The 24,903-nt window shown below is 41.1% G+C and overlaps 1 long non-coding RNA gene and 2 other non-coding genes across 3 annotated transcripts; 1 reads left to right on the top strand and 2 right to left on the bottom strand.

The window, feature by feature from the left end:
• Nucleotides 1-12,374: 12,374 nt before the first annotated feature.
• On the bottom strand, nt 12,375-12,446 carry trnac-gca (transfer RNA cysteine (anticodon GCA)). Its single transcript has one exon. It is a non-coding gene; the product is annotated as a tRNA-Cys (tRNA).
• A 4,755-nt stretch (nt 12,447-17,201) lies between these two features.
• Nucleotides 17,202-17,283, top strand: trnas-uga (transfer RNA serine (anticodon UGA)). The gene has a single exon. It is a non-coding gene; the product is annotated as a tRNA-Ser (tRNA).
• A 2,356-nt stretch (nt 17,284-19,639) lies between these two features.
• On the bottom strand, nt 19,640-20,921 carry LOC116683388 (uncharacterized). Its single transcript, XR_004330549.1, has 3 exons — nt 20,857-20,921; nt 20,253-20,304; nt 19,640-19,709 (listed from the first exon to the last, which is right to left on the bottom strand). It is a non-coding gene; the product is annotated as an uncharacterized LOC116683388 (long non-coding RNA).
• Nucleotides 20,922-24,903: the final 3,982 nt, after the last annotated feature.

Raw genomic sequence — 24,903 nt, 5'->3', positions numbered from 1 at the left:
GAAAGCCTCATTGCACGTTATCGCAAACGCTTGGTTGCAGTTGTTGCTGCTAAGGGGGCCCAACCAGTTATTAGGTTTAGGGGGCAATCACTTTTTCACACAGGGCCATGATGGTTTGGATTTTTTTTTCACCTTTAATAATAAACACCTTCATTTACAAATTGCATTTTGTGTTTACTTGTGTTGTCCTTGACTATTGTTTAAATTGGTTTGATGTTCCGAAACACTTAAGTGTGACAAACATGCAAAGGAACAGGAAATGAGGAAGGGGGCAAACACTTTTTCATACCACTGTAGCTTACACATGCGGATGTGGTGCTTACTGAGTTAAGAGTTTTGGAAAATTGTTAAAAGTATTGAAAAATCTGTCATAGCAATTGTAAAAAACTGTAATATCAAATAAAGTTGATGTGTATATGCATTAATCAAAAAGAAAGTTGATGTGTATATGCATTAATGTCAAAGAATGTTGGTGGTATATGGATTAATATCAATGAAAGTTGATGTGAATCTAAATTAATCTAAAAGAAAGTTGATGACTTAATGAATAATGATGACATAATGAATAGTGATGATGACATAATGAATGTGTATATGCATTAATCAAAAAGAAATTTGATGTGTATATGCATTAATGAAAAAAAAGGTTATGTATATATGCAGAAATCAAAAAAAAAACTATGCGTATATGCGTTAATCTAAAAGAAAGTTGATGTATGTATGCATTAATCAAAAATTAATTTGATGAGTATACGCAATAATCAAAAAGAAAGTTGATGTGTATATGCATTGATATAAAAGAAAGTTGATGTGTATTTGCTTTGATCTAAAAGAAAGTTGATGACATAATGAATTTTAATGATGACATAATGAATGGTGATGATATAATAAAAAGAAAGTTGATATGTACATGCATTAATCTATGAAAAAAGTTGATGTCATAATGAATAGTGATGATGACATAATGAATGTGTATGTGCATTGATCAAAAGGAAATTTGATGTGTATATGCATTTATTAAAAAGAAAGTTGATGTGTTTATGCATTAATCTAAAAGAAAGTTGATGTCATAATGAATTTTGATGATGACAAAAGGAATGGTGATGATATAATAAAAAAGTTGATGTGTGTATGCATAAATCTTAAGAAAGTTGATCAGTATATGTATTTATTAAAAAGAAAATTAATGTGTTTATGCATTAATGCAAAAGAAAGTTAATGTGTATATGAATTAATGAAAAAGAAAGTTGATGTCATAATGAATTGTGATGATGTCATAATGAATAGTGATGAAAATGAATAAAGATTAAAAAGAAAGTTGATGTGTGTATGCATTAATCAAAAAGAAATTTGATTTGTATTTGCATTAATCAAAAAGAAAGTTGTTGTGTATATGCATTAATCTAAAAAAATGTTGTGTATATGCATTAATCTAAAAAAAATGTTGATGTGTATATGCATTAATCTAAAAGAAAGTTGATGTGTATATGCATTATTATAAAAGAAAGTTGATGTGTATATGCATTAATCTAAAAGAAAGTTGATGTGTATATGCATAATATTATGGGTCCGCTGTCTTCTGTGTTGTTGTTTGTCTGTCTGTGTTCCATCGGCCGCCAGAGGGCGCTCCTCCTAGATTCCATGAGAGGCGTGTCTACTCATCCCCTCCTCCGTCTTACTACACAGCTGAGCATCATCATCATTACCACTCCATCCATACTTAAACCTTGGCCGACCACCTCTTCGGCGCCAGTTCGTTACCTACATTCCCGTGGTAACTGGTCCTGTACTAAGCTTGTTGGTATTCCTTTACCTTGAATATGCACCTACCTTGTGTTTCTGCCACAACGTTTGTGTTCCGTCTCGTCGTCTGTCTTGGATCTCCTTCATCTCCCACGTCACCTTCCGTGTCTGGATTGTTTGTGTGTTTGTTTTTGTGTTGGTTATTCTGTTCCCTCAGAATTAAACCCATTACTGTGTACATCACTCCCTCTTGTGGTCGTTCTGTGTCCGGGTCCTACACCTCACCTAACACATAAATCTAAAAGAAAGTTGATGTGTATATGCATTAATCTAAAAGAGAGATGTTTTTTATATGCGTAAATTAAAAAGAAAGTTATTGTGTATATGCATTAATATCAAAGAAAGTTGATGTGTATATGCAGTAATATCAAAGAATGTTGATGGTATATGGATTAATATCAATGAAAGTTGATGTGTTTATGCTTTACCGTCTTCAAGCCCTGCTGACATCGTCCCAACAAATCTATTTTTGAAAATATTTGATATCGTCGGCCCCTGGGTGGAAAATATAATTAACCTGTCACTTAAATCTGGCACAGTTCCAAATTACTTCAAACACGCAGTGGTAAATCCGGTCCTTAAAAAGCCCAATCTTGACCCTTCAGAACCCAAAAACTACAGGCCCATATCTAAACTTCCATTTATCTCCAAAATCTTGGAAAAAGTAGTTGCATGCCAGCTGACCTCCTTTATGGAGCAGCACAACTTGTTTGATACTTTTCAATCTGGCTTTCGAAAATCTCACTCCACTGAAACAGCCCTAATCAAAGTCTCTAGTGATGTGATGATGACAGCAGACTCCGGCCGCTACACTGTACTTGTACTTCTTGATTTGACATCGGCTTTTGACACTGTGGATCACGGTATATTGATCAATAGGCTCCACAATGAGATGGGACTATCAGGATCTGTCCTTCAGTGGTTCTCATCCTATATTTGTGACAGAACCTTCAATCTTGCTGTAAATAATGTTCAGTCTGATGTGACAAATTTGTCTTGCGGAGTGGCACAGGGTTCAGTTTTGGGCCCTATTTGTTCTTACTGTAAATTTGCCACTTGGTCAAATTATCCGCTGTTTCAAAGATTTTCATACCACTTCTACGCTGACGATGTTCAGCTGTATTGTTCTTTTAATGATGCTGAATTTCACCGTTTGCCTCTGTTTCTAGAGTGTGTGCCCTCCATCAAAGACTGGCTAGCCACAAACTATTTACAGATAAATTCAAACAAGACTGAAATGTTGATTTTTGCCCCAAACCATAAGATCCCGCTTATCAAACAGCAGCTTGGTTCCCTGGGCCCTTCTGTCAAATCCAGCCTCAGAAACCTGGGGGTTGTGTTTGACCAGGCCATGTCCCTGGAGACACACTCAAAACAGCTTGTTCAAAATTGTTCTTTTCACCTTAGGAACATCTCTAAAATTTGCAAAATGTTGTCAAAGAAGGATCTGGAAATGATAATTCATGCTTTCATATCAACAAGACTTGACTACTGCAACGCTGTTTTTACCTGTTTGAATAAGTCTGCTTTAAACAAATTGCAATTTGTTCAAAATTCTGCTGCCAGACTTCTAACAAGTGCCCCTCGAAGGTCTCATATTACCCCTGTCTTGTTGGACCTCCACTGGCTCCCTGTAAAATTCAGGATTGATTTTAAGATTTTAGTGCTGACTTTCAGAGCCTTAAACGGTCAGGCCCCACATTACATCCTATATGAGCTACATGAGTGACAGCGGTCAGTGGTCCTGGACCTCGGAGCAGAATGGCTGCAGTCCCAGGGCTCTCCTCCTGCTGGTCTCTCTCATCAGGAGCATCCATGCAGGAGACCACCTCATCATCAGAAAGAAAGGGTCCTCTACACCTTCAAGCCCCCCAAGAACACCACCTCCTGCTGATCTCCAGGTCTGTTGGTGGGGAGAACCTGGTCCTGTGGAACACCTCTGACCTCTGGTCCAACCAGTCCTCAGTACCTGGACCCCTGAAACAACGACTGGTCAGCGTTGTGGAGACTTCTTCTTACACCATCACACACCTGACCCAGTCCGACTCCGGCCCATACCGAGAGGAGTGCTCCGGGCACCGTAACCCATGGCAACAACATCACTATCACGGTTTGTACTTCAATAGATGCGGACTTTATCAGAGCCAGACTCGGAGAAACAGTGGACCTGCCATGTGGGGGACCAGCTGGTAATCAGGACGTCCAGTGGTTCATACAGGACCCTGGATATGAGCAGGAGACATGGATCAGAGTTTTTGGGGACAAGACGACACCAGTGGTGGACGATATTGGAGGAAGATACCAAGTGGTGACAAACTCATCAGATCTTCGTGTTCCAACGTCACGGTAACAGACTTTAGACTGTACAGATGTCTGGGATGGACCAGCAGCGGTGTGTCGGCAGTTGGACTGTGCGGTTGTACCCAAAGTATAAGAGAATCTACCGCTCAGGGGAAAGACCGCCGTGTTGCCGTGCACCATCGCTGACTCCATGATGACTGATGAACAGCCCCCCACTGGTCTACTCGATCTCCCCGTGACCCAGGACTACTGAACCAGACTGATCCTTCAGTAGACCAGAACTACTCGCTGGTGTTTTCATCTCTGATGTTAAACACTCAGGTCGGTACTACTGTAGTGTCTCTATGAGTGCGCAACTGTATGTCTTGTTGGTGTGTCCCCCATTCGGCCCCCCCGCTGTAGAGCTCTTCTCAGAGGGAGATGATGTCACTCTCAGGTGCACAGGTAGGAGAAGGGGTAGGAGGTATGATTGGTTCAACAAGTCGGACCGAACAGAGGGAAGAGTCTTTAATATAGAGTCTGATCAGAGCATGAGCAGAGTGAGCAGGGACTATGTTAATGGTAACCTGGTTATTTCTAATATGTCAGTGGGGGAGGCGGGGGGGGTACTGGTGTGTAGTTACTGACCTATATGACCAGTGCATGTCCACAGAGAGGACGGTGGTGGTCTACGTGGAGCCCTTTGGGATCTACTCCACCTTCTTCAAAGTGAGATGCTCAGTGCTCAGCGTCCTGCTGCTGATGCTCTGTGCTGCTGTAGTCGCTGTGAGGAGATACACACACACACACACACACACACACACAGAAAGAGAGAGAGGGAGAGAGAGAGAGAGATTACAGACATGAACAGAAATGAACAAAATACTCAATAAATATCATTACATTATTATAATAATATAAATACAATAACATATTATTTTAAAAAATATAATAATGTAATTGTAGTATAGTCTTGTAATAATATTATTATAGTATTATAATAATATAATAATAATATAATAAGTTGTTAATGGTAGAAGGTAACCTTTGATCCTGACATTAGTATGTAGTGTGTACATGTAGCTGATATTATATGTATTTATAATGTATAATATATATTATATTATATATGTGTATGTCTATATATATGTATATATTAAGTTTTTAACATTACTGTTACCTTAGAGATTATTACTAAACATTTTGCTTAAATGTGTGTGTGTGTGTGTGTCTGTGTGTGTATGTGTGTGTGTGTGTGTGGGTGTCTGTGTCTGTGTGTGTGTTTGTCTGTGTGTGTGTGTCTGTCTGTGTGTGTGTGTGTGTGTGTGTGTGTGTGTGTGTGTGTGTGTCTGCCTGTGTGTATGTGTGTTCGTCTGTGTGTGTTTGTGTCTGACTGCGTGTGTGTCTGTGTGTGATGTGTGTGTGTTTGTGTGTATATATATTAATATTATGGGATGTTGTATATTATCTATGAATGACTATTAATTGTCTTTAATGCATTCATAATAGCTGTATTTTGTCTGTGTAATTAATGTGTTATTAACGTGTTAGATCTTGGTCTATATCTATAATCTATCGTCTGGATAATAAACATTATTAATAATGATTGTGATTTCTGATTCTATTTTATAAACAACACACACACACACACACACACACAGGCAGACACACACACAGACACACACACACATACACAAAGACATAAACACACACACACACACACACACAGACACACACATACACAAAGAAAAACAGACACAAAGACAAACAGACACAGACTCACATACACACACTCACACACACACAAAGACACACGCACACACACACACGAACACACATACTCGGCTGAAACGAGTATCCGGTACGGATAAAGCACTTTTGCCGAGTAATGCGAGTCAATATCTGTACTTGGATTAAATAAAAATCCGAATTGGGACCGTGTCTGCGTTCTGTGATAGTCACAGCACCCCCCCCCCCCCCACACACACACACACACACGCTCTGTTCACTCTCAGATCACTGAGAACAGTGCTCTGTCGCTCCCTCTCTCTCTCCCTCTCTCTCTCTCTCTCTCTCTCCCTCTCTCTCTCTCTCTCCCGCTCCTCAGTCACTCAGGTCTGCGGATCTGTTCCGTTAACGTTTAGGGTTTCTTCAGCTTCAGGTTGGTTTTTAACTTCGGTTGTAGTCCTTACATAGTAACCAGTAGATTCTGGTGAACGTGGGGTTTGTAGTCCTTACATAGTAACCAGTAGATTTCTGGTGAACGTGGGGTTTGTAGTCCTTACATAGTAACCAGTAGATTTCTGGTGAACGTGGGGTTTGTAGTCCTTACATAGTAACCAGTAGATTTCTGGTGAACGTGGGGTTTGTAGTCCTTACATAGTAACCAGTAGATTTCTGGTGAACGTGGGGTTTGTAGTCCTTACATAGTAACCAGTAGATTTCTGGTGAACGTGGGGTTTGTAGTCCTTACATAGTAACCAGTAGATTTCTGGTGAACGTGGGGTTTGTAGTCCTTACATAGTAACCAGTAGATTTCTGGTGAACGTGGGGTTTGTAGTCCTTACATAGTAACCAGTAGATTTCTGGTGAACGTGGGGTTTGTAGTCCTTACATAGTAACCAGGGGCCAGTTGTTCAAAACATTTTATCTGGATCAAAATGATCCGGATTTGGAAATCCCATTTCTTCCTATACAGGATCAGGTAATCTGTCTTACTTTTATGCCGGTTTTTCAAAGCAACATTGGATTGGATCACCCTGATCCAGATACACAGTTTTTAAGATTACCAAATCCGGATTAGCACTGCTCTAAATAGGACAACATATCACAATGTGGGCTACCAGCTACGTACAGAACAGGTAGAAGAGCCAAATTGGGTTACTCTAAGTGTTTAGTTTGAGACAAAACGAAAAAAATAACTCCCACTTCCATTCATAATTTCTTTTATAACCCCTCATCTGAGCCACTACAAATAAAAAACTAATATACATTAATAAATACATTGTGGAAAGTTTTGAAAACATCTTAAAAAAAAAAAGGTTAAAAGTGAAGTAGTAGTAGTAGAATGTTTAGGGTTCTTCTTCATCTAAGGAGGAAAGACCAGAAATTTGTATAAGATTGTTTCCTTGAAATTAATATACGGTGATGAATGAGATATATATTATTATTTTGTATTTATTTTTGTTATTTAAATCTGTTTGGGGGATTGTTTCATGAGGACAAGATCATTTGTATTTTTATTTTATTTTTTGCTTTACTAAACTTAACTAAGGTTAAACAAGTCAAGTGCAAAATATAAAAAGTATATACACTAAATGATACAAATGTATTATTTGACCAATTCAAAGTTTTACTAAGTTTTTGTGCTGGAATCCACCTTGAAATCCTCCTTGAAATCCAACCCCCTGTTGGGATCAGGATAATCCTGTTTTTTTGGATCAAAGTTATCCAAATCGTACTGACAAGTTTTGAACAACACAAACTGAAGGTTTGATCCAGATTAAAACTAGGATTGGATTCCGTGATCTAATCTGATTTCAGATTCCTTCTTTCCCTTTTGAACAACCCATTTTCAAGATTTGATCCAATCCGATAACCAAAATCCGATTAGTTTACCTTTGAACAACTGGCCCCAGGAGTTTCTTAAGACTAAAGCAAAGACACTGATGATGCCATCCAAAAGAAACATAAAGGACAGCAACCTGTTTCCAGAGGACACTAAAGAATGACGGAGCAGCAGGAAACAGAGCAGCTCAAATAGCAAACAGCTGATTTATTCATCTGACTCGTAGAATAACGCCAATGATTGACTCGTTTTAAATGTCTGGGAATGTGGAACAGCTCCATGCTGACTACCTGAAATAAAACAAGGCCACATGCTGATTATTGGGGACTTGATTTGATGGATTTATTCTTCCTGTTGTGTCTCTGTTTAAACTCCTAATTTAAAGGTAAAGTCAGCGTCCACTAAAGGTTGTGTTGTTGCTGCTGACAGACTCAGATCATTATTCTAAGTGTGTGACAACATTAAGGGATGGATCCCTACAGAGATAGACCTTTTAGTTAAAGAGGAACATCCTTTTAGTTTAGATCCTTTAGTTTCCAACCAGACCAGAGTGGTGATTGTAGGAACAGTGGAAAGATGAACCAAGACGGCTTTTCATATATATATTTTCTTTTTCTATTGACTATAGTTGTGTTTGTTATTAACAGAAATCAACCCGTCAACATTTCTATTTGTTCTAAAGTTTCGCTGTTAAGTTTTTTACCGCCAGTTCAAAACAGAGCTGAACACGGAGGAGGATTCCTCCCTAACGGCCGCTCTGCTCTGCTCCGTGCCCCCGCTGTCCGGTAATAGTTAAAGCAGATAAAAACCTAAAGAACACTCAAAAGCTTCAAGTTAAAACTTCAATTCAACATTCACGTTCAAGAACATGCCTTTTTCCAGCCAGACTATGAATTGATTCATTAAATCCCTGTTATAAATACTTAGTCATTTCCCAGTGGTCTAGGGGTTAGGATTCCTGGTTTTCACCCAGGTGACCAAGGTTCAACTCCTGGAATGGGAATTGATATTTAATTTGTGAAGGTCTGCAGAAAATCTTTCCGATCTCCGACATTGGTCCTGTATTAGATCAGAACTGTAGTTTCTTACTTACCCTACACAAATAGTGCAACATGTTCCAACGCATAAAATGCTATACTAATAAATCTTTGAATGACAGCACACAATGTCACACGGAAGACTGGGTTTGATTTCCCGATGGGGAGATTTATCTACCAGCTGCTGATTGTTTACCAAAGCTACATCAACACTACTACATCTGCCAGAGTAGATTGGTCAGAATACATCTCACAGGGCACCCACATAGCTCAGTGGGTAGAGCGGGTGCCCATGTACAGAGGTTTGCTCCTCGACGCAGAGGCTCGAATCCAGCCTGTGGCCCTTTGCTGCATGTCTCTCCCCCTCTCTCTCTCTCTCCCCTTTCACATCTTCATCTGTCCTCTCCAATTAAGGGAAAACCCCTGAAAATATAATTTTAAGAATACATCTCACCGTGTTCAGTCATAATAATATCTAAGTAGTATGTGTTTCATGATTGTACTTTTGTTTTTGAATGGTAAATGAACATATTTTAAAGAATAGTTTTAGAAATGTGCTGGAATTTGCAATAAAAAACATGACTTTTCCTATTTTGTCTCTAACACCACTCTTTTTCCCATTAACGCCTCTGATGCACGACACACACACACACTCAGTTTTCCCACATCACATACAGATACAAAACGAGTGACGCGCTCCCCACAATCCGCATCTAGACGATATTGGAAACCAGAGTTTGAGCAAAATAAAAGAAACAATAATCTAAGGTCAACAAACTTCACAGCAGTGGTCAACTCCACTAATAGTTTCCTACTACGACCATGCGAGTTTATTCAGTGTGGACCTGACACGTCACTATGGGGAGGGGCGGAGTTTTACTTATGTTACGCATCCTTGATGAACGTGGGAAGGGACAGTAAGGGGGAGGCTCTGTGCCCTTCATGGGACTTAGCAATTTGGCACACAGGTAAGAAAGATTGGGGATATCAGATCCTTTTTGACCGCACAAATTTGAGAAATAGATTGTCGGTAAAAAAATTAAACACCTCTTCACCTGCTTTAGTGTTAACCCTAAACAATGCCAACCCACGAGACCAAGGCTATTTCATAATATGCGCACACCTGATAGGAAAAGATCCATGCGGGGCGTTCTACATCGAGGTGCTGACGGCCGAGATGTACAACAATGCCAATATTAAAAAATACAAAGGCGGCAAAAAGCTGACACCGACAAAAACTGAGGGAGCTACAGTAAACAAATGGCTTGTCCCCTCTAACAAAGACGACGCATTCTCATCCAACGTATGGCTGGGCTCCATCAGGAAACTCACACGTGATGTAGGTAAAAATGACTCATGCTTTGTTTGTTCATTATTCCCTCATTCACAAAAACAGGCCACACCCGTCAAACCACACGCGTTAACCCTAAATGACTCCATTTGTGCACTGACCGCGCTCTCAGATGTAGAAACAAGTGAGGAAGCTATGTTTTATGCCGCCCCCCATCAAAAAGACCCATGTGCGTATTTCCATAATCGTAATGTGCGTGTACCAAATGGCACTATAATTCCTGACTCCGAGAGTTTAGGACAATTCCACTATAGTTATATGCAGAATCTACAGCATGCACTTTGTATTACACGTACTCGCGGTCAGGGAACACAATACTTGGGCAAAACAATGGGGTGCGTGACAATTGTTAATGCAACATGCGGAGTGGGTGGGTTCAAGATCAGCAAATGCTTAAACGAACGTCCGGGGTTTATTAATCTCACAATGATAGACCCCTCCAGAACTAATGTAATACGCTGGCCTGATGATTCAGGTGCAGGCTCTTTAGTAGACTATGTTTGGCTTTGCGGTGACCACTGGTACCAACTCCTTCCGCCTTTATGGTCAGGCAGGTGTGCTCTGATCTACCTGACCCCGTCAATCACTGTAATTCAACCTTTTGAACCCGTTTCGCAGCGTTCCTCTCGTCCTGTTACTTCTGTTGACAGCACCTTTAGGGCCAAACGCGCAATGACAGGGGCTGGGTCCAAATTCCTCTCAGGTTCCCTTCCGTGGTGGGGCGCAGTGAATAATGCACATAATATTGATAAAATACATGAAAGTTTGGAAAATCTGACTGCTGTGATGGTTGCTGGTTTTAGTGAACTCCCTCCCGTCATGCGAGCTATGCGTAACATGCTTCTACAACACCAGATGGGGTTAGATTTACTGTTAGCAGCTCAGGGGGGCCTCTGTCATGTAATAGGTGATCAATGCTGCACATTCATCCCAGACATTGAAGGTAATCTCACTGACACAGTCCATCAGCTAAAACAACTCGCCACTGTTCTCAAGGCCCAAGATGTCCCTACATCAGGTTCTGGGTGGGATTGGGGTGCTTGGATATTTGGGGAAGGTTGGGAAGCGATGATTTGGAAAATTGCAGCTCCATTTGTCTCTGTCATGATTTTTCTTCTAATTGCTATTTGCTGCATTATCCCATTGATTAAGAAAATGATTTCCTCTCTGTTTGCCTTTGAAAAGGTTCAGTATCAGGCAGTACAATTAAATGATGATGATCTTGGTCTGTTTGATCTGCCCACCTACAAAGATGACGAATTTAACTCGGATTCAGCTTCTGAGTTCTTGTAAGGTTTAAACTCATGTAACCCATTTGATTTCTCATATATTTTTTTTTGTTCTTAGATGCACTAGGGGTAGCTTGAGCCCAGAGGATTAGACTCCTCAAAGAAATGTGTTAATTCCTTTCCTTTTCTTCTTTTCATGAATATCTCCAGTAATTTTCAAATGTATAATGATTAGGGTTGTAATCAAAAGTGGGGAATGTGATGGGAAAATTACATAGACAATGATTCTCCACGTAGGCAAAGACTGCTTATCTGGGTGTTTATTCACTTCCTACGCATTCGTAAAAGTCATCTGTGTTTTAGGTTAAATCACCACAATGTCTCCTTGAAATCCTGTGTCTCCCTAGTTCACCCTTTGCCTCATAAACAATATGACTGCTTCCTACGACACCTCCTGTTTTAGGGCCCTCAGTCCCCAGGGACAGCAACTGGCGTGACTCTGTTTATCACCGGAATAAACAAATGGCGAAAACAGATGCAGGCGGCCAGGAGATAGACAAATGTCACGCTGCCCAAACTTTAGGTCAGGAACGGAACTAATCTATAGAAAAGATAAATCTCTTCACTTCTAAGGTAGAAACGACAGCGGCAGCCATCTGCTGACGCAATAATCATTAGGGCAGAGACAGCAACTGGCTCCGTCAAGTCTGAGTAATAAGATGAAGTGTTTTGTTTAGAATCAAAGGGTTTTTCTCTCAAGGTGATAAGACTTTACTGTTGGGGCAGAAGAGGATAAAAGGGTTGGTCTAAGGATACGCGGGCACCAGAATGTTGTGGTGTCACTTGGTACTCTGTTGCATTGTGAACTGCCATTCTTGTCATTTTGTTTGATTGTTCTCTCGAGAAAATAATTAAACTCTTTCACTGAATATCTAAACTTTTAATCCAGTCTCTAGCCTGTCTTTATTTTTGTTTCAACAAGGTCTCTTCTTCACCTCAAATTCCTCCCTCGCTGAACAGAAACTTCCATAACACATGCATGCTTTTTTCAAGTATCATCAACAACAAGAACTATCATATATATGATAGGGTACAAACATTCTTGCAGGGGGCACCCAGATTTGAACTGGGGACCTCTTGATCTGCAGTCAAATGCTCTACCACTGAGCTATACCCCCACACACTCTATGTGGAATAAGATTATGGTGCATCAAAACAATGGCTGGGCCTCCACCATGTGGTTACCTTTGTTGGTAGGTGGAGTCTGACGGGCCTGTTGGGTTTAGAAAAAATAGTAGTTTGTAGAAGTTCTTTGTAGTAGTTCATGGCATAGCAGGGCACTGTGCGGCATTACAAGGCACAGCAGGACGTAGCAGGGCACCACAGAGTGTAGCAGATGAACATGGAGCGGGACCATGGCGACAGCTGCTACCATGATTTTGGAGCCTCCCAGATCCAAGGGAACATGCTGGGGAAAAAAGAACATGAGGACTCCGGGGAGTGACTCCCCAGAGCTAGGTTAGTAACAAGCATTTCTGGGAATATTCAATTCTATGCCCTTACTATAAACTTTATGATTCAACAAGGTGCTGAAAGCATTCTTTAGAAATGTTGGCCCATATTGATAGGATAGCATCTTGCAGTTAATGGAGATTTTTGGGATGCACATCCAGGGCACGAAGCTCCCGTTCCACCACATCCCAAAGATGCTCTATTGGGCTGAGATCTGGTGACTGTGGGGGCCATTTTAGTACAGTTAAGTCAGGGGTTGGCAACCTGCGGTTCCGGAGCCGCATGCGGCTCTTTGATCCCTCTGATGCGGCTCAGCTTTTAAAAAATACTTAATGAATATTTAATTAAAATGTATTTTATTTTAGTTTGTACAGCAAATTAAAGACATCATTTCAGCTGTGGCCTGTGGCCTCCTCAACTGCCTGTGATGAATCTAAAGACTAAGGTGATATTGAACAAATTGCGCTGTTCTGCCAGTATGTAAACTCAACTGGGCCACAAGTAAAAAAATGATCAGTGATACCACTTAAAGGCCAAACATGGGGGGGGGGGGTCTGTGAGGCTGTCTTGAATTGTTTAAGAGCAAGAGGAATAACCCCCCCCCCCCCCCCCGGTGTCAGTGGTACAGACGGAGCACAGAGTATGACAGGCGCGCACAACGGCTTTGTGGCTTTGCTGCAGAAGTTGCTGGACAGGAAGTTGCTGACTTTTCACTGCATCCTGCACCAAGAAGACCTGTGTGCTCAAACATCTCCTCCGTAATGCACAGAAGTCATGAATGTTGTCATTCAGATTCTGAGCAAATTAATGGCGAAAGGTTTAATTCCCCGTCAGTTCCGTTCGTTACTGGACGAGCCGGGAACAACCAGAGTGGCTGGGTCTCGTAGACATGACAGCGCACCTGAACACCTGAACACAGCTCTTCAGGGTAAAGGATGCGCTGCCCTGTGTGTCGTTTACCCTGAGAACCTGTGGAGGTTTTGCCATTTTAGCCAAGTTGACAGTGCTAGCCCTATTTTACCAAACCGTTAACCCAACGTTTTTTGTTTTTTTTCGGAGTTAAAAATGATTTGTTGCATGCAGAAATGTTATTTCATTTTCTCTGCAGTCGTTCATTGATTTCATAAATGTAACACAGTTTAGTTTGTTTATACATAGCACAAATGTGTTATATACAGTGTTATTTCATTTTAAATTTTAAAAGGGTTTTGTGGCTCGCAGTGTTTTCTTTACTGTGTGAAACTGGTCCAAATGGCTCTTTGAGTGGTAAAGGTTGCCGACCCCTGCACTAGACCATATGGGACTGACTAGATATTAATAACAGGGATTTCATGAATCAATTCATAGTCTGGCTGGAAAACAGGCCTTCTCCTGAACATGAAAAAAGAAGCTTCTTGTCAACAGGTGATTTCTGTAATAACAAACACAACTATAGTCAAAAGAAAAGAAAATTATATATGAAAAGCCGTCTTGGTTCATCTTTCCACTGTTCCTACAATCACCGATCTGGTCTGGTTGGAAACTAAAGGATCTAAACTAAAAGGATGTTCCTCTTTAACTAACAGGTCTATCTCTGCAGGGATCCATCCATAATGTTGTCACACACTTAGAATAATGATCTGAGTCTGTCAGCAACAACAACACAACCTTTAGTGGACCTGACTTTACCTTTAAATTAGGAGTTTAAACAGAGACACAACAGGAAGAATAAATCCATCAAATCAAGTCCCCAATAATCAGCATGTGGCCTTGTTTTATTTCAGGTAGTCAGCATGGAGCTGTTCCACATTCCCAGACATTTAAAACAAGTCAATCATTGGCGTTATTCTACGAGTCAGATGAATAAATCAGCTGTTTGCTATTTGAGCTGCTCTGTTTCCTGCTGCTCCGTCATTCTTTAGTGTCTTCTGGGAACAGGTTGCTGTCCTTTATGTTTCTTTTGGATGACATCATCAGTGTCTTTGCTTTAGTCTGAAGAAACTCCAACAGATTTAAAACCACATGCAGTCACAGAAAAAACAAACAGGAATAGAAAATGTCAGACAAAGAATATGAAATGAAAAGTCCCCAAAGTAGGAAAATATAATGTCAATCTACCAAACAGCAATAACTGGAGAGCATCCAACTAAACATGGCCGATTCCAGTATGTCGGTAATGAAGAGAGGAATGTTTGGACATATTACAGATTCATTTTATTTTTATTTACCTTTATTTAACCAGGAACAATCCCATTGAGCTACAGTAACTCTTCTTCCAGGGAGTCCTGCCAAGACAGACGGCAATAAGTTTCATAATACATAAAAGACAGGACAATGGTTCCATACTACACCACAAATCTCTATAGATACTACAACACAAACAAGATACTACAACACAAACAAAATACTACACTTAACTTAAGCCAATGCATACATGCAACTTAAAATCAGGTTCCACTGAGATTGAACTCAGATCGTTGGAGTCAAAGTCCAGAGTGCTAACCATTACACCATGGAACCCTAAAAGTGTTGCAAGGGTTTGCCTGGAAGTTTCTTTCATAATATCCACATGTATGCTATTGAAGGCACACAACAGTCACAATGAAGATGAAAAAGCAACAATGCTTGCCAACTTAAGTCATTTAGTTAGCTAAGCGTTCAGAGGATGTGGGAAGAAGCAAGTCAAGAACAGGTTTTGAAGGACTTGCCACAGACAGTGAATACAGCAGTAGATATGTCTACTGTGTACAAACACATGGTAACTTTACATCTGTTGACAATAAAGATGCTCACAAAACGCTGCACTTGCAATTGCGTTTCTTGGGCACATTCATGTCCTCTTACATACAAAGCAAAACTGATCAATTCTTTAATCGCGATCATGTGTCAGACATTGTTCCAGATGAAAACACTAGTTGTCAGAAGTGGGATTTTAACCCACGCCTCCAGTGGAGACTGCGACCTGAACGCAGCGCCTTGGACCGCTCGGCCATCCTGACTGATCCAACGATGTTCAGTAGGACCTGTTTAAAAATTATAAGATAGTGAATTAAACATGTCACTCTATTGTAGGTTCTCAGTCATCCATGTCATAGTTAACAAGGGAAGGTTTCTCAACTGTCAGTCCAAATATATGGGCGTTCATGGAGACATGGAAGGAAGTCACCATTGTGGCAATGTGCTTGACAATGGCATGGCATTGCGTGTGATGTGAAGGGAATGTGCAATACAGGCCAAATCCTATGGTGGGAATCAAGATCCACCAATGTTTCTGTCAACAATGTCCACCTGAATCCAGAAATGTCCCTGCTAGATGGGAAATAGACTGACAATTGGGTCAACATTGTGCAATTATCTTCAAAATGTCCAACTGAGTCCACAAATAAACCTGCCAGATGGGAAATAAACTGATAACTGTCTTCATGGTCTAAACGTGTCATATATTGCCGTACAATTCCCACAATGAGTCCAGATGTGTCCGTTTTGGTTCTTGATCCATGCTATTACCCCAAAAGTGCACAACTAGGCCAAGGGACATTGGACTTGGTAAAAAGGTCCTCCGCAGAAGTTTTGTCTCTCATCCAAGAGACTTCTTTAGTTTTTACACAGAAAGGGTTTTGACACAGTGCCCACTCCCCCACCCATATCTGACAGTTGAAAGCTGTGGGGAAAGGGGGGTTCCAAAGCTAATAGACCATTCAACAGCAATTCTGATGCTCTATACTGGCCCATTCAGGATGAACACTGTATACTCTGACTGCAGCAACACAAGTTCAAATTTCAATGATAGCTTATTTTTATGGTGATTATGAGACTGAATACAAAGTTTGTTTCCCCATGCAACTCAAAGCCTATCACTTCCAGTCAATACTGTCAAATTTGGAGCTCCTTCAGATTACATTAACAACCAGGTGACTCCTCAACATGCCCCACCAACATAAGCTTACTTTAAACTAGATGTGGAAAGTTGAAAGGTTGAATGTTTTCACCTATGCTGTGGCTTAAAAACAGGTTCCACCGAGATTTGAACTCAGATCGCTGGATTCAGAGTCCAGAGTGCTAACATTACACCATGGAACCTTCGAAAGGAGTTTGCTAGGCAGTTTCTTTCATTATATCTACATGTGTGATATTAAAGGCACACAACAATCACAACAATAAAATATCACGCCCCAATATATTCTCGGTTTTGAGTCCTCGCCCCTACTATTTACGACATGGCCAGACGTAATCCGGCTTAGAAGCAGCACTTTTCAGGGGTGGAGATTGAAACCCTGACATCTCAGTTTAATTTGCAGTAAAGTATACACCTACATGTAAAGTCTACCCATATTTAAATAAACACACGGTAGCAAAGTTTATGCAGTGTTTTTTAATTTTACTCGTGTTTTTTTGTGAGTCAGTGTAAATATTAGTGCAAATCAGTATTACATGTTTTTCAGGTTGTTGTGGCCGAGTGGTTAAGGCGATGGACTTGAAATCCATTGGGGTCTCCCCTCGCAGGTTCGAATCCTGCCAACAACGAGAGGCGCTCTTTAATGTGGTCACACATCTCATTATAACAAATGGCAGATGTACCTTCATGGACAATACTATAATATCAAATAGTTACTGGAAGCCACTGATGCATCTCTGAGCATTTATTTTCATTCTCAATGCCCAAATGTGTTGCAGTTGATATGGCTTTGGTTCCCAGCCAGTAACTTTCTTTGAGTGACGTTACTTGCTGTATTTGTCAAGAAGTAACCAGAAATGTTACTCTCCCAACCCGGTTTGATAAAACATTAGATCTCTGTTATATCGCACAAATAAGGGAACATAACAATCAATTAAGCTGCCTCCATGAGGATCCACAGACATAGACATGTTCCACCACCCGCAATTAAGCCTGTCTCCTCAGCTTCTAGACGCCGCTGCATCACCTTGCATCGGCGTTTGTGACAGTTTCTCACAGTTAGCAAAGCTCACATAAAGCAAATGCTTGTGACTTAAAGATCGAGCTCCCTGGAGGATCCAACTCTGGGATTTATCCTTCTGCAGAAGACCACAGAGGCAGCTTTCCAATTTCTGAGTAACAGAAAATAGCCTGATAAGCATACCTGTGAAGCGAACCTCAAAAGCCATAAAGCAAATGCTTGTGGCTTAAAGATCGAGCTCCGCTCATAAAATATCAGGGAGTTGCAGTCTCTGTGGCGCAATAGGTCAGCGCAGTCGGCTGTTAACCGAAAGGATGGTGGTTCAAGTCCAACCAGGGACGTTTGTTGCTTAAATAATCTGGAGTGAGCCAACTCTGGGATTTATCCTTCTGCAGAAGACCATAGAGCAGCCCAAAGATAACCCAAGTGTCCTTACCTCTATTAGAAGGTACAGTTCTGCAAACCATGTAAATATAATCTTTACGGTCATCAGAGATGGGAACTAACAAAACACAAATACTTCATTACTGTACTCCAGTTGAATTTTCAGGTATTTTTACTTTACTATTTATTTTTGGGCGACTTTTTACTTCTACTCGAATATCGGTACTTTCTACTCCCTACATTTTACAAAATTGGCTTGTTACTTTAGTTTTGTACTAAAGGTTGTCTATCAGGTGTGATTTGGAGTCCATGTCGGAGAATAGCGCGGACATGCGCCTCACACCAGAGCAGGCGCGCACGGCACACGGAGACAAAAATGAGAGAAAAGAAAAGAGACTAGCTGTCTGGAGGATAACCAGCTGAGAATGTGTGTGCGTCTTTGAGAACTGTAAGTCATATAAATGATGTTGTCAGTTCATGTAAGCCTGTTGTTGTGTTGGTCTGTAGTTCTGGTACATTTAAAAGTTAGCTTGTTTACGTTCTTCTACTGTTGGCTAGGTTACACCTGGCTGTTGATTCGATATAATGGCGATTGTTGAACGTCCTTGCTCATTAAGATAATGTAATTAGTAGTTGGTTATTGTTATTATTTACTAGCATATATGATTCCTATACATTGTGTATGGTAGCCTTTACAATGTTGTTTATTTCATTTATTACCACACACACATTCATAGCAGAGCTGCCCCCCCCCCCCCCATGTTTATACTGATGATGATTGTAATAAATCAACAGAGAGAAGTTGTCTCCGTCTGTGTTTTAACAGACACACCTGGGCCGAAGTTGGAAACCACAATTAGCTTTAAATCCAGTTCTAATCTAGTCCTCACTAAATTTCAAATAATTTCCCTGGAGTTACCATTACAAAATTTAATCTAATTAAATTGGAACATACACAGACTTCTCACAAAATCACACTTGAATTCATATCTTGCTACTCGGTCAGAATCTTATTAACCTGGAGTCCCAGTCTCTGTCAATATAAATAGGCTATATGTTTATATATGTTTTAGGCCTATTGGCAGACAGCCATTTAAAATGTAGGCAATGGCATATAAGAATAAAGAATAAAGAGTCTTTTCTCCATGTCCACTGTAGTTTCTCAGTGTGCTCTCTAGTAAATGTGTCTGGTCCAGGGAGCTTTGTCATTCATAAGGCTACTTTACTTTTATATTTTAAGTATATTGCTAAGCCTGTACAGATGGAGGAGAGATGAAATGTGTCAGTAATATAGGAGATTGTTGGCTGGAAGTATGGAGATACTAATATGCATTTCTTAAAAGGAGAAAACTAAATATATTCTATGGTCATGTAAGTATCTGTTTCCAATAAAAAGATTGACTTGAGAATAATTACTTGGTCTATAAGTGATGCTCAGAGGCCCGACATGGCCTTCTATGTTCATGTTAGTATGTGTTTTCCAATAAACATTTGACTTGAGAATAATTAATTAGTCTATGAATGATGCTCAGAGGCCCCACATGGCCCTCACCTTGTTCGGCTTATTGAAGAGGCAGCTCCCGCCCCTGGAGCAAGAACTGGATGTACTCATCAACGCTGCAGCGAGAAAACTTTCTGGGTAGATAGTATCTGCATTCGCACACGCACGCGCGCACACACACACGCACGCACGCACACACACAGATCGAGACCAGGACATGACAAAAAAATTAAAAACTGCTCAAAACTTTTCTGCCAGTAAGGAATGTGGGTGTCTGTGCCACCACTTTGCAATCTGACATAAATGTTACCATCTGTAGTAGGATATTACTCATATGAATAATTCAAATCTGTATGGTTCCCTCTGTTTAGGAGAGCCAAATCACATTAAAAAATCACATTCTGTGTACTTTTAATTAATTTTGTAATTCTTTCAAGGTGGTGGGCATGCTGGTGTCTGATGTTTCAACGCATCAAATACAAGCTGTGATTGAGATTGTGATTAAAAGTCAAAGCATCCCTCTGTTACCGGTGTTTATTGTCTAATTAAGCAAAATGAACAGAACAAATTGCAGCGACAAGAAAACAGTCTTTCTGTTTAATTTTGTCAACAAACAGAGAAGAGATTAATTTTACAGGTCTGTTGTGTTTTTTTTGTTGTTCACATCAGTGTGCTATGATGTGAATGTTTACCCTGTGTCTTCCATGATGCAGCCCAGCTAAGCATCTGGGCACCTGCAGTCCCCTGTAATGAAGACAAGGAGGAAGAAGAGCATAGATGAGTGGGAAAAGGCGACTCAAAGGAAAGGAAAGTAAAGGAAAAAAAAAATGTGTTAATTGGCATTTACAACCCAAGATATAACACTTTACGTGCTGCAGCGAGAGTTATGATCAGCAAAGAAGAATAGACTTTCCATAGAACTGGCACCTAGTGACAGAGGTATGGAGAGCCTATAGTGTGTGCACTGAGCTCTTGTCCTGACGTTGAATAATAGGCATAATGGCTCTTCAACATTAGTCAGAGCCCAGTGTTCAGTGGCAGCAATGTTCTAACCCCGCCCCTCCTTCTTGGACACAGGTGACTTGTCACCCAATAGAAGAGTCTAATGACAGAAGAGAACTGATGGACACGGATCCAACACCCAACTCTCTCTCCAACACCCCCCTCAAAAACCATCCCTCCTCCTCTCAATCCTTCCCACATGATCTTGCTTTGATCATTTATTCAGTAAGCGCCTGGTTTATTAGATCTCTCTATCGCCCCCCTGCATTATCAAGGTTTCATGTTATCTTTTACCTGCAGAGTTGCGTACGTTGTTCCACCTCATGCCGATGTTCTGGCCGAGACTCTGGCACAAAGTGATGGCCTACATTCCCATACTGGAACAAATACCCATTGGAAAACTTTATTTTGAGATGGGGACAACGTTAATATACAATGCTAAAGTTAACTTGGGCTGCACCAAACATGATGTACTTAAAACCAGGATTAAAGTAATGATAATGATAAAATAAGGGCTACAGCCAGCAGCAAGTTTAGCTTAGCATAGAGACTGGGAGCAGGGCTCTGTCAAAACGGTGACAATAGCCTTAAAAGTTGTTAAGTCTGTACAAAAACAAAAGTGTAAAAACAACATAAGTAAAGAAGTTAAATCAGTACTTCTACTTTTACCAGAGTATTTGTTAACACAATTATCTGTTCTTCTACTTGAGCACGGGCAGTGAGTACTTTTGCCATCTCTGACGGCCTCTGTATTGTTCTGTTTAGAGTATGTATATATTGGTGTATGACTAGTGTGTATATTTTTTTGTTTTGGTTGTTTTGTGTTTCGTGTGTAAGCACAGTGTGAGCAACAATGCTCCAAAGAAAAATTCCTCGTATGTGTCCTCATACCTGGCGAATAAAGCTGATTCTGATTCTGATTCTGATTCTGATTCTGGTATGCAGGTCACTTGATGTAATCCAAGCAAATACATAAGGCCCCACCCAACAGTTTTGTGATACATGGCGTGTAACTGTATGATCAAGCTTGTTGTTTGTGACCAAGAAACCACCAGCACAATGACTGATACATCTCAGTTCCCAAATTGTTGGATGCCAAATATTGAATTCAAAGTCAGAATCCAATTGACATGTAAGAAAAATACAATGCACGTCCAGCTTCTACATTCCCGCATGAGTCAGCTTCCCCAATTTCTGAGTAACAGGAAAATAGCCTGATAAGCATACATGTGCAGCGCAACCTCAAAAAGCCATAAAGCAAATGCTTGTGGCTTAAAGATGGAGCTCCCGCTCAAAAAAACACAGACCGCAGCAGTCTCTGTGGCGCAATAGGTCAGCGCAGTCGGCTGTTAACTGAAAGGATGGTGGTTCAAGTCCACCCAGGGACGTTTGATGCTTAAATAACCTGGAGTAAGCCAACTTTAGGGTTTATCATTCTGCAGCCCAAAGATAACCCAAGTGGCCTTACCTTTATCTGAAGGTACAGTTCTGAAAACCATGTACTGTACGTATTAATCTTTACGGTCATGGTATGCAGGTCACGTGATGTAATACAAGCAAATACATAAGGCCAGACAGAGACCAAAAGTGAGAGAAAAGAAAAAAGAGACTAGCTGTCTAAAGGATAACCAGTTGAGATTGTGTGCGTCTTTGAGAACTGTAAGTCATATAACTGATGTTGTCAGTTCATTTAAACTAATGAGGAAGAATTGACAAATCAAAATCAAGTCCAGAACTTATTCTTTCAAACATCACACCTGAGTCCTCAAGACCTGACCATTCCCTGACCGGGAATTGAACCCGGGCCGCAGCGGTGAGAGCGCCCGAATCCTAGCCACTAGACCATCAGGAGTCATGTTTTTCAAATTTATCTTTGTAGATGTGAGTTTTCTTTCACTTACTGGAATGACTCATATTGTTTTAGGCGACATTCACTAAAGTATCCAAAGTTCCAATACTCCACTGTACTCTGTTCAGTTGTTTACACATTAAGTCTGACTCAGTAGTGAGTGAAATGGAGCAGATGGACAGACACAGACCTAAGTGGTGCCAAAGAAGCACACTTTAATTAATTTCATTGGTTATCAGGCAAATAAAACACCTTCTGGGTATCCTAGTCACCCTGCAGTCAAACTTCTGATAAAGGATTATAAAGATAAGATAAAGATAATTGTTTATTAGTCCCCAATGGGGAAATTACTGTACTGCACTCTGTGTACACACTTTTTTTTGTTAGTACTCACACACAGGCCTGAAATACACACACATGCTCAGGACCTATACATGCACTATACATGGAGAGATGTCAGAGTAAGTGGGCTGCCAGCTGAACCAGCGCCCTGAGCGGTCGGGGGGGTACGGTGCCTTGCTCAAGGGCACCTGGCAGTGCCCAGGAGGTGAAGTGGCATCTCTCCAGCCACCAATCCACACTCCCAACTTTTTGGGTCCATACGGGGATTTGAACCAGTGACCCTCCGGTTCCAAACCCAACTCCCTATGGACTGAGCTACTGCCTCCCCCAAATTATGACCCTGGCCCCGGAGAGGGTGTGTGCAGAAATACGGCGCACATTTTGGATCCTCAGAGGGCGTGAGGCCATTTGTCCTCACCAGCACATTTGCGATGAGTGTCATCGGTGGTATAAACCAGTGACTCCCAAAATGGCCGACCTACTGGCAGCCCGCCTGCTCCTATTTAAGCACCATTTCAATCCACTGACATGCACTGTTTGGGCCGTTCCAGGTGAAGGTGGGGGGTGGTGTCTCAAGAAGAAGTGTGTCACCACCTGGATTGTGCACTTAGATCTCTCACCAGCATCGATGCTGACTCATTTCTGATGGCCCTGAGGAGGGTCATTGCCCGCAGAGGGACTCCCAGGGCGTTTCTCAATCTGTGTTCTTCTATGGACTTGTGTCCTTGTGTTCTTGTGAAACGTCATGTTTGGTGGCCAAAGTACTGACCCAATACACATTTAGTATTTTGCCAAGAACAGTTAAAATCCCCGGATGTGATCTCGACACGCCCATTTTACCGAGGATACATCGGATGGTAACTTGTGTGAACTTGGCCGGGCAGGTATCCCAGCATTCAATTCGGGTGTAAAGCGCTTATGGTTTCCGGTACACATATTTTCACAATTTACGTCTATTATTAAATCAATAAATTCATTTTTAAGATGTTTTATGGCGAGAAATCAGCTGTGTAGATTTTGAATATAGGCAGTTCAACGAAATTGACGCGTGAATTAAAAAAGCCTTCGGAGTTTGAAAGCTCCGCAAACCCCGGCGGGCGAGCTTGCTACGCCAGCCGCGAGCCGGTCAGTCAGTCAGCTCACAGACCCCTCTGGCCCCACGTCTAGACAGACCACTCTGGCCCCACATTTAGACAGACCACTGCAGCAAAGCCAGGTCCAAGATTGTAAGATATTTAAACAATTTTCTCCGCTGTCATATATGTCTGTCCTCTTCATCCTGGCTCTCCTCCCTCTCGGGCTCCTCTTCTGCTTCTCTGTACATAAACAGACGGCAGTGACTAACTTTACCCAGTCCATCTATAATTTTAATACCTATTTTAACGTTTCTTTTCTGCTTTCAATTAAAATGTTACAAGGATTTTCCCCGCCGTTGTGTCGGTATTATATAGTTATTGGCCCGTGATACTAATAGCACTTTAAATGAAACCTGGAAGACTGAACAACAAAACAACAAGGCGGTGTGAAGGGTGACCGTCCTTGCTTTATTATGAATACACACATCAAAGCTAACTATAAGTGGCAAGCGCCTCTTTGCGGGGTGTTGGCGCAAAACAGGGAGAACGCTTCGTCTCAAAACTGTCAACAGCGTTGTGTGCTTCTGAACTTGCGAGTTCAGTCTTCCAGGTACAGCTAGCAAGTACGGTCTCCCCAAGAACACAAGTCCGTTCTTTGCTTACTTGGTATTGAGAAACGCCCCCACTGAGTTGTTCTCAGATCGTGGTACAAATTTCAGGGGAGGAGATAAAGAACTGCGAGAGGCCTTCGCTGTCCCCCAAAATAATGCAGAGCCTTACCAAAGTGTTGTGGGCGGGGCATTAATTTTGACTCATGGGGAGTGAAATGGAGCAGATGGACAGACACAGACCTGTATTGGAGCCAAACTAGCACACTTATTATTTAATTAATCAATTCAATAGGTATCAATGGTTTTCATTTGTGAGATGATTTTATTTTCAATCAATTCAATTCAATTCAATTTTATTTTTTAGTATCAATACATAACAAGAGTTATCTCAAGACACTTTACAGATAGAGTAGGTCTAGACCACATTTCCAAGCAAACATGCGACATAGTAGTTTGTAGCAGT

Source organism: Etheostoma spectabile, unplaced genomic scaffold (genome assembly GCF_008692095.1).
Source record: "Etheostoma spectabile isolate EspeVRDwgs_2016 unplaced genomic scaffold, UIUC_Espe_1.0 scaffold00018967, whole genome shotgun sequence".
NCBI lineage: Eukaryota > Metazoa > Chordata > Actinopteri > Perciformes > Percidae > Etheostoma > Etheostoma spectabile.
The sequence above is the reverse complement of the archived record's forward strand: the minus strand, read 5'-3'. Positions and strand labels throughout refer to the sequence as shown.